The following is an 8,727-nucleotide window of genomic DNA, read 5'->3' on the forward strand; positions in this document are numbered from 1 at the left end:
TTGGTTCATGGCTTCCTCTTCTGCCACTATGAGGTCACTTTCAGGGTGGAGGAGTAGTACCTCATATTCCATCTACCTGATGGCATGAACATCAATTTCTCCTTCCTCTTCCCTTTTATTTTATTCTCATCTCTTGCCTCTTACCTCTTTGCCTCACTTGCATATCAACCCCTCCAGGTGTCCCTTTTACTTTATTTTGTCCCATGGTCTACTGTACTGTCATAGCAACTTCCTTCTTCTACAACCCTTTACTTTTCTCACCCACCTGGATTCAACTTGTTCTCTCCCCCTCCCTCCACTTTTTTATTCTGGCGTCTTTCCCCTTCCTTTCCAGTCCTGATGAAGGGTCTCAGTCTGGAATGTTGACTGTTCATTCCTTTCCATGGGTACTCCCTGATCTGCTGAGTTCCTCCAGCATTTTGTGTGTGTGTGCTCTGGATTTCCAGTATATGCAGAATCTCTCGTGTTTATGATCCATGAGGTTTACTCAATAAAACCTTACTCAAACATCCTTAAAGATGTATTGCTGAGCATTTAAAGACCAACAAGATTCCACTGAAATTGAAATCCAGAGGTCATAGGTTAATAGTGGAAGGTTAAATGTTTAAGGGGAAAGTGAGGTGGAATTTCATCACTCAGAGCGTGGTGAGAGTGTGGAACAAGCTGTCAGCCAAACTTGTGGATGTGGGTTTGATTTAAACTTTGAAGAGAAACTTGGATGTACATGGATAGGAGGGGTATGGAGGGCTATGCTCCGGAAATGGGTCAATGGGACTAGGCAGAATAATCGTTTGGCACAGACTAGATGGGCCAAAAGGTCTGTTTCTGTGCGGTAATGCTCAACGACTCTAAGATGCAATGGATTAATAAAAATAGTAGCTCTAAGAGAAAAGAAAAATAATATGTCCTTTACAGTAAAATGGAAAGGAGATATTCAGATGAATACAACAAAATATATAACATCAAAAAGGAAATTTTAGAATCAAAGTAAAACCTGGAAAAACTAAAAAAAATGTTTAGGCTAAGCATTAAAATGAGCACTTTAGCTCCATCCTACAGTGCCAGAAAAGAGGCCAAGCTTCCTTAAAAGGAGAAAATGAGTTTCACTGTAAAATGTGATCAAAATGATCTTTCCAAACAAAAGTATGTCATAAAATGAAATGATGACTGTAAAAAATATTATCAGCATTTTTGAGGCAGGATAAAATAGAAAATGCTTGAAACATTTTGCAGGTTAGATAACATTGGTAAAGATAGGAAGTGTATTAAGGTTTCAGATCAATGGCCTTGTACAAAAGAGTCATTTAAAGAAAGGTCATTAAACTGGCACTCAGAATTCTGTTTATGCTGGGGCTGTATTGCTGGTCTGCTTTCCACAGTGTTATATTTACATTTCGAATTTCGAACAATGCAATATTTAGCTTCAACTCAGTCTTATTGGACATTCTAAATAAATACAGTGGAATAAATTTATTTTTTCTGGAGTGCTGAAGAGAATAGGAAGAAATATGTGAATCCCTGACAATAGGCTTATACTCACTGGAATTTAGAAGATTGAGGGGGGATCTTATTGAAATGTATAAAATTCTAAAGGGATTGGACAGGCTAGATGCAGGAAGATCGTTTCCGATGTTGGGGAAGTCCAGAACGAGGGGTCACAGTTTAAAGATAATGGGGAAGCCTTTTAGGACCGAGATGAGGAAAAACTTCTTCACACAGAGAGTGGTGAATCTGTGGAATTCTCTGCCACAGGAAACAATTGAGGCCGGTTCATTGGCTATATTTAAGAGGAAGTTAGATATGGCCCTTGTGGCTAAAGGGATCAGGGGGTATGGAGAGAAAGCAGGTACAGGGTTCTGAGTTGGATGATCAGCCGTGATCATACTGAATAGCGGTGCAGGCTTGAAGGGCCAAATGGCCTACTCCTGCACCTATTTTCTATGTTTCGATGTAATAATTGTAATGGAGACCAAGGACTTATTAGAATACTGGAGGATAACTGTTATAGTTTCAAAGGTACATTTAATGTCAGAGAAATGCATAACAATATACGTCCTGAAATTCATTTACTTCACAAGCATCGATGAAAACGGAGGAGTTCCCCAAAGAATGAATGACAGTGCCAGTGCTCAACACTGCTGACAAATAGACACAGGCTGATCACCCATTAACCCACTCCATCTCCCCCACCACACATCACCAAGTATACATACAATCAGTCTATGTCACAGTTACTTGCACCTTGTGCTGTATATTACATTGCTGTTTATATTTATTGTGATTTTTACTTTTGTAATTGTGTTCATTACTATTATTGTGTATTTTTATGCTGTATCGGATCCAGAGTACCAAACATTTTGTTCCTTCTACTGATAGTGCTGTGCAGAAGTCTCAGGGACTTTTTTTTATATGGTTTCAGATGATATGACCTCCACAAAGCCCTAATCTCAAGATCATCAAAAGTTCTGGGATTACCTGGAGAGACAGAGCAAGTGAGATAGCCAAAGTCCGCTGAAGAACTGTGACGAGTTCTCCAAGATGCTTGGAACAGCCTACCAGCCAATTTACGACACTGTACTGAAGAGAACTGATGCAGTTTTAAAGGCAAAGGGTGGTCACACTAAATATTGATTTGATCTAGGTTTTTTACTGTTTACTGCTCTATAGTATTTTTTTGATATTGAGAAACTTTAAATAATTTTTGAAAGCATCTTTGCTTTACAGAATTTTTACATGTACTTAAGAATTTGCTCTGTACTGTAAGTATTGAAGAATGACAGTAAACAATCTTGAGATCATCATACTTATTTTCTTGCATTCTATATACACTCAGTGGCCACTACATTAGGTACCTCCTATACCTAATCAGGTGACCGCTGAGTGTATGTTCGTGGTCTTCTGTTGCTGTAGCCCATCCATTTCAAGGTTCGATGTGCTGTGCTTTCAGAGATGCTCTTCTGCACACCACTGTTGTAACAACATGGTTATTTGAGTTATTGTCACCTTCCTATCAGCTTGAACTAATCTGGCCATTCTCCTCTGATCTCTCTCATTAACAAGGCATTTTTGCCCGTGGAACTGCCATTAACTAGATGGGTTTTTTTTTGTTTTGCAGACTTTTCTCTGCAACTCTAAAGACTGTTGTGTACAACTCCTAGGGGATCAGCATTTTCTGAAACACAAACCAGCCCTTCTGGCACAGTCACTTAGATCACATCTCTTCCCCAGTCCAACTTTTGGTCTGAACAACAACTGAACCTCCTGACCACGCCTGCATGCTCTTATGCATTGAGTTGCTGCCAGATATTTGGCTGATTAGATATTTGCATTAACGAGCATGTGTACCTAATAAAGTGGTCACTGAATGTACAGTGAAATTGAGTAATCTTGAGGCTCATCTTTGCAAAAATAATCCAGTTAACAGTAATCACAATATAATCAGAAAAGTAACTTAGGTCTTGCCAACATTGGTAACTCTAGAAGAAGTGTAATAACAAATAGTTTCTGCTAAAAAAAATCTTTAACAATTATTTTAGTTAACTTCCCCGCAAGAGGCAGTTAATTAGTCACAAATCTGAAGATTTGAGCTAAAACTTCTAAGAAACTGCTTCCTGCTGTGGCCATCAGCAAGAAGATACAGGAGCTTCAGGAGGACTCACACAACCAGGTTCAGGAACAGTTATTACTCCTCAACCATCAGACTCTTGAACCAATCAGGATAACTTCACTCAACTTCACTTGTCCCATCACCAAACTATTGACTTACTTTCAAGGGCTCTTCAAACCATGTTCTCAAAATGTATTGTTGAGTTATTTATTATTTCTTTTGTTTTATTTTCTATTTGCTCAGTTTGTTGTCTGTTGCACATTTGTTGTTTGTCTATCCAGTTGGGTGCAGTCTTTCATTGACTCTGTTACGGTTCTTGGATTTACTGAGTATGCCTACAAGATAACAAACAAGGTTGTAAATGGTGACATATATGTACTTTGGTAATAAACTTACTTTCAGTTTTGAACTTTGAAATCTAGAGAAACTCACAAAATGCTGGAGGAACTCAGCAGGTCAGGCAGCATCTATGGAGAGGAATAATGAGTCGATATTCCAAGCCAACACCCTGGATCAGGGCTGGAAAGGAAGACCGCAGAAGGCAGAATAAGAAGGTGGGGGAGGGGAATAAGTTCAAGCTGGTAGGTGATAGGTGAAACCAGGTGAGGGGGAAGACAGGTAGGTGGAAAAGGGCGTTGAAGTGAGAAGCTGAGAAATGGAACACATAAAGGGCTGAAGAAGAAGGAATCTGATAGGAGAGGAGAGTGGACCATGGGAGAAAGGTAAAGAGGAGGGATACCAGGCAGAGGTGATGGGCAAGTGAGGAGATGAGAAGGGGTAAGAGGGGAGCCAGAATGGAGAAAGGAAAAGAGAGAAGGGGGTGGGGAGGAATTACAGAAGATAGAGAAATCAATGTTCATACTGTTAGGTTGGAAACTACCCAGATGGAATATGAGGTGTTGCTCCTCCAACCGGAGAGTAGCCTCATTGTAAAATCTAGAGGAAATCTTTATTAATTTTAAAAGAAAACTGACTGGGTAACTAAATACGAAACTGTCAAGATTGCAAACGATAGAACTCAGAAATTGCAAACTGAGTTGGACACATTATGATCTTGCAGGATGATTGCATATTGAATGTACTTTTAGCATGATGAATGCTAGTGATGAAACTAAAGGTGAAGGTGGATGAGGGATCTGACTTGGCCTAGCAGTTCCCACCGCTGCAATGCAGCAGTCTGGAAAGCTAATAGAATGTCAAAATCCTTCATTAAAAGTCAGAGTTCTAGTCAGGTTTTACTTCAGATTTGAAAAGCAAGGGTTGCATACAGTATGTATGTATATTGCCTCAGGACCCAGAGCACTGGCAGAAAGGTGCTTTTGAAGTGTTGCCACTGCTGCAGTATGGATAACTTGCCATCCCACTTATAAATAGCACCTCCCACAAACAATAATCATTGACGTCTTTCGCATCCGATGATGACAGTGAAACCTGTACGGGAGAGTTTTTAAAGATGGAAACGCTGTCACACTGGGGCAGTTCCTCTCCCTCGACCTTGGTAGTCCAGGTCCAGTGGTTGTCGCTCTTGGGGTCTTTCTTGACTGCCATGATTGACTGTGATTTTTCTTGTGCCTCGTCATACCCTTTGCTCTTTGCAGAGCGTTGCAGAACTGCCTTCCTGAACATCCGCCCTGGAGGACAGGAGGGTTAGGTTGATGTTAGAGCTGATTAAAAAGTCGGCACAACCTGATAGGCTGAAGGGCTTGTACAGTGCTGTATTCTATATACACAAATAACCAGGGATGGCCAACCTGTGGCGCATGTGCCAAAAAGGCTCATTGGATGATTGGAAGTGGCGCATTGCACCCCAGTGATAATAATAAAAAAGTAAGCCTACTCATGCAAAAAGTATTAACCAAAAACCGCTTTGTAGAAAAAAAATCTATAACAGGAATTCAAGTAGCTTAGAGCTAGAAATGGGTTTTACTGAGAATAAATCTAAAACTTAGCAATTATTTTTAGCAATTTTATTATTTCATGCACATTTTTTGGCCAATGTTATCTTCTTTCACATTAATCTGTTTTCAATTTTTAAAAATGTTCAATGAGTCAAACTAGGAAAGAAGAACTTTTTTTCTGTAGTTGTTCCATAACTGTTCAATACACGTTTGATACTTGTTTGATCCTGAGGCGCTGGGCATCTGCACCAGCGATGCATCACAGGTTTTTGCCAGTCAGTTTACAATTGACACTCGTGGGTTACGGAGTTGTGCTTTGTTCGTCCTTTGTGAACACTTGCAGTTTTGTACTTTATCAAAAATTAAGCCTTGTTTTTACACTCAGTTACCCATCACAGTGCAAAGAAAATGAGCAAAAGAAAAGCAGAAAGTGATAGTAAGCGTAAATTCGATGAACAGTGGGAAAATGAGTTCTTATTTATAGCAGGTCCGTCAGGAAAACCATTGTGCATTGTTTGTGAAAACACCTTCTCACATAATAGAAAACATGATCTTAACAGACACTATAAAACACAACATCAAACTGAAATAGAAGGAAAACTGAAGCTAGTGCTTGGATCTGAGTTACTGAAAGAATATGTGATTAAGATAAAGGAAGAAATCAAAAGAATACAAAATATATTTGTTATAAGTCTCATTAAGGTAAGTAATGTTTATCTTGTTTTTATATTAAATCAATATGCCATGTAAAAATGTTAAATATGTCTTTATTAACATATTTTTACAAGAATTGAATGGGGGTACAAGAGTTGTATGGCACATCTGACCTCGTGCGTGAAATAATTGATGCATGGAATGTAAAAGGTTGGCCACCCCTGCAAGCAATAGATAGGTTAAATTCAAGATTGAGAAATATGGTCAAAAACCCTAGGATTATTTAATGAATAATTGGTGGTTCTTAATCAATATCCCAATTGGACAATATCTGAAAGTACAAACTAAAGAAGTCAAATTCTCATTGTTCATCGGAGATTACTTTGTGATCTGTAGATCCTCCCCAGGTTACAACGAGATCCCATTTCTGAGAACTGCTCAGAACACGAGCAATTTCCAGGTCAGAAGTACAGCCGGAAACCAGGTTTCCACATGAGAGAAGATGCCTGCAGCAACTGGCAAATCCAACCAGCCAGTTTCCCAAACACCCATTCATTACATTATTAATCAATTAATTATAAATTAACAGCCTATCATCCTCTACTTTAAATATACACACTGACTTGGCCTCCACAGCTGCCTGTGGCAATGAATTCTATAGATTCACCACCCTCTGGCTGAAGAAATTCCTCCTCATTTGTGCTCTACAGAGATGTCCCTATATTCTAAATTTGTTCCCTCTGGGCCTACACTTCCCAACTATAGAAACATCCTCTCCGCTACTACGCTATCGTGGTCCTTCAATATTCAATAGGTTTCAATGAGATTTCCCTCATTTTTCTAAACAGACGTTCATGACATGCGGAAGACCTATAAGGCATGTCTATAGCATCACACTTCCAAAATATCATACTTGGAGGGTAAATGTGAATTCCTTAAACTACTAGTCAAGTATTTCAACTTGGAACCCATGAATCAGTGGTCAAACATTATAACGAGCAAGCAACCAATGGTGAACCAATCAAATCCCTGTACTCTCAAAATGACCCAGTAGGTTTCAAAAGTGTTCATCTGATACAGTCGAATAAGAAGTGTTTTTGTTTTCCTAGGTTTCAGAGGGAATTCAAAAACAGTTGCAAAATATCTAACTTGTAGATATTTGAAATCAGCTACAACGTCGGTCTCCTCCATAGCCCACTGATTATGTCTTATAGGCGACATACGTTACCTCCAGATGTGACTGTACACCAGAGTCTGCCCTGTGGATCGTGACTTTGTTGTGATGAGGCCTTGTGAGCTCCTGAGATCCCAAGAGCGATGCCGTCTGGAGCTTAGCTCCTGGTAAGGTCACCTAGGGCAATAAAGTCAAGAGGGAGGTTCCAGAGAAAAAGCAATACAATCAAGATGATGACACATCAAGACAGCAGATGAAAGGCCTCCCAGTTGTCTGGCATCATTCCATGTCTGTGCATCAGCCTCTCAATGTTAAACAAAGCCATGCATAGTTATTCCCTATGAAGGGAATAACCCCTTAGGAGAATCTCATACTCGACTCGAGTGATCACACTTCTACTACTGCTACTACCACAGCATAACAAGAGCACTTGGAATATCGTATTCAGTTCTGCGGTGTAATTTTAATATGATTGGAAGGAAGTATAGAGGGAAGATCAAAGTTACGTTTTTTTTACACAGAGAATGCTAGGTGCATGGAACATTCTGGTGGTGGTAGAGGCAGATACATAATGGGTAATTAAGAAGCTCAGAGAGCACATAGATTATAGAAAAATCAAGAAATATGTAGGAGGGAAGGGTTAGGTTGATCTTAGAATAAGTTAAGTATTGGCGCAACATCATGGACTGAAGACCCTATACTGAGCTGAAATGTTTCACGTTCTGTGTACTGTGACTACTCACCAAATCTATTTTGACACCATTCTCTAGCAAATGAGAATGAAGAGTTGCAGACATGTGGGCAATTCACCATATCACACCTTGCCCCTGGGAAGCACAGTCCATTCTAAATTGTACATTTATTGTTCTTCTTTTTATTATGCAATAAAATATCTGAACAACCCTTCTCAATAGAATTGTGAATACGGTATCACCATGAGGACTGTTGTCATTCAAGAAGAAATTCCTCCAACAGTTTCACAGGGCACCTGCACTTGGGGAGCACAATATAATCTTGAGTATGAAAATTAAAAATTGATTTTCAAGTCTGTATAAAAATTAAGTGCTGTACTCCTTAAGCAATCAGAGTCATAGAATCATAGAGGAGTTAATGGTTAGCATAACACATTACAGCACCAGTGATTGCGGTTCAATTCCCATTGCTGTCTGCAAGGAGTTTATATGTTCTCCCCCGTGATTGCACTGATTTTTCCCAGTACCCTGATTTTCTCCCACATTTCAAAGATGTATGGGTTGGTAGGTGAATTGGTTGCATGGGTGTAATTGGGTGACATGGACTTGTTGGGATAAAACGGTCTTACCATGCTGTGTCTCTAAATAAAAAGAAAATAAATACAGCACAGAAACATGTTCTTCAGTCATTCTAGTCTATGC

This window comes from Hypanus sabinus, chromosome 1 (genome assembly GCF_030144855.1).
Source record: "Hypanus sabinus isolate sHypSab1 chromosome 1, sHypSab1.hap1, whole genome shotgun sequence".
In the NCBI taxonomy this organism is placed as follows: Eukaryota; Metazoa; Chordata; class Chondrichthyes; order Myliobatiformes; family Dasyatidae; genus Hypanus; species Hypanus sabinus.